A 2,650-nucleotide genomic window follows, 5' to 3' on the forward strand; every position below is an offset into this window, starting at 1 on the left:
TCGCTATGTATTCCATACATAAGTGAAAGTAAAAAGGAAAAAAAACTGTTGTTTGATCTTATATATTATGTATAGAAAAAAAAACGCAAACAAATAATCAAAAGTAACCTATTGAAGCGCCTTGTTCTCAGGTACTTTAAAATAAATATAAAAAAAAAAAATGTAGTGATTGAAAGATGTATTCCATAGTATAAGTGATGAAATTTTTAGCCTTGGACTGTTTTATTTGCATTACATCAAATTAATTCCAATGTAATCTATTCTAATTTATTGTTTGTACACACTATGTATTGTTGTACCCATTTAATATATTAATTATTTGTTCATTTATTGCATTAAAAATATAACATAATTTGCTCTGCGATAAATATGGTAAGAATATATCTTTTGTGTGTATGGTAGACATTTTCCAAGATATTGACCATGGAATGAAAAATAAATCTAAAATTCTGAATCGACTTCCGATGGTCGGAATAAACAATGCCTGAAGTAATTTCATGATGTTAATGTCAATGCTTACGATAATTCTGTCATATGTTAATTTTAATGTAGAAACAAATTTATATATTAACCACGTTATCTTAGAAAGCGAATGCTTGATTAAACCATATTTGATTATTATTCTATTAGTATATTACCATTGCAGGATGGCAAGGACGCAGTGGTAGTGAGCCCGGATAATAAAGAAGCGAAAGAGGTTTTGGAAAAAGCCCTTAATTATATCAATAAAAAATCTCAACCCGATCATCAGCTATCTTTGCTTAGGGTGAACAAAATTACAAAGCAAGAAATCAAATATGTAATAACAACAAAATTATTTTGCATAACATATAAACTGATACCATTGTTTAAAATCATAACATTTGACATTGATTTGATTAAATATCTATTTTAAAGACGGTGCCAGGAATGTTGTACACAATTGAGTTTGATGCTAATTATGAGCACTCAGAATGGGATTACTCGTGTACGGCAGTAATCATTGTTCATCCTTGGTTTACTGAGGACCATAACATTATTGAGTTTATTTGTAATCCGAAAACAGAAAATTAGCAGGTAAGAGCAAAAAATGTTTTTATTTTATTTGAATTTTCAAAAAATAAATTCTAACAACTATACAATCATAAATGGTACCAGATGATAAGGACTGAAAGATGTCTAGTTTAAATCTCTCTTTTTCAACAGAACTTTCTTGCTCCAATAAGAATAATTATTTTATTAAAAATCAGATAAATAATACATTATTATTTACTTGTCACATATATATTATACATATATTAATATGTGTGTTACCTTCATAGTTAGTAGAGCTGTAGGAACTGTCCTGGCCAACACGAAATATATTCACAAATTATTTTCAAGGAACTAAGTACTCTATATAATAATAAAGATATTTTTCAAAATCATTTTATAAGTATTTCTGGTGAATAAAATTAATCAAATATATATTGTCGTCATTAAAATTAATATGTACAATATGTCTTTTGTCTCTTTCTAGGATTCGAGCCAAATGTAAAATCTTTGAAATTTCTAAGGATCCAAGAAAAAAGAGCATCTGTTGGGAAAATCGACATATGAACATCTTAACTCTATGACATCAACTGTACAGAGAGTCAATAAATTACATTTTTTCCTGATATATTTGTTTGTTTATTTTCCTCTTTCCTGCTGTAAAACATATCGCTGCTTTACCAGAATATTAGCACATCTGACAAAAAAAAGTTTGACGTATTCCAAAGATTGAAACATAGAGTGCAGTTACTTCACCTAACGAGGTCATTCTAAATTCTTTTCTGAAGCTTTTACAGCAGTTAAATATTAATTCCAGACGACGGTGCTATCTAGGAAATTCCTAATCTCCCCACCACATAAAAAATTATTAAAAATATAATTATAATATAGGCCAGGCAACGAAATAAATAAATACAGTTTTATTGTGGGGCAAACAATTTTTCAAAAATTTGAAAGTTTAATTTTGATTTTAGGAGTTGCTCATTTATTTTTCTTGGAAATGCTGATTACGAATTTCAATTTTTTCACTACAACTTTTTATTCCGAGACCTCTTACTGGTACCCATGACGGGACCACCATAGCTTTTTGTTTCATATCTTCGACTCCTCCTTAATTCAATGCCTGATAAAAAAAAAATTCTTACCTACTATATTTTTTAAAAACATGTAAATTATATATTTAGGAGTATGCAGATTAATTTAAAATTTTCTCCCATTTATCAATTTAAATTATATAAACGAATGATCGATATGACACGTTTTATAAGTGAACGCGAATTTCAGCAATCATTTTGAACTCTATAGAAATACTATTCTGCTCCATTTCGGTTTTTCCATTTCTACAATAATTTCAAGCACTATTTGACATAGGAACAAATGGGATATTTACTTAAAGCTTCAGTTTTTTAGAGGTGAAAGAATTTGAGTCGTAGTTAGTATAAGAGCGGTTCATTATCAAAGATCTAAAGATGAAAAAAAATTGAGTGGAAAATGTACAGGATTTATTGTTGTTTAACTTATCATAGGTTGATTTTATTATGTTAAGGGGCCCGAGTTCGAATCCGGCTGAGCAGAAAATAGTTTTCTATTCCACTGTAGCCGTGAGTCAACTGTTGTGGGTTGTGGAACCCTCCTAGGG

General features: G+C 29.1%; 1 long non-coding RNA gene across 1 annotated transcript; it reads left to right on the forward strand.

The window, feature by feature from the left end:
* Positions 1-636: 636 nt before the first annotated feature.
* Positions 637-1,632, forward strand: LOC136796198 (uncharacterized). Its single transcript, XR_010843896.1, has 3 exons — positions 637-799; positions 898-1,056; positions 1,499-1,632. It is a non-coding gene; the product is annotated as an uncharacterized lncRNA (long non-coding RNA).
* The last annotated feature ends 1,018 nt before the right edge of the window (positions 1,633-2,650 follow it).

Source organism: Halyomorpha halys, unplaced genomic scaffold, assembly GCF_000696795.3.
Source record: "Halyomorpha halys isolate HHAL.00 unplaced genomic scaffold, Hhal_1.1 Scaffold233.1, whole genome shotgun sequence".
NCBI classification, from domain to species: Eukaryota; Metazoa; Arthropoda; class Insecta; order Hemiptera; family Pentatomidae; genus Halyomorpha; species Halyomorpha halys.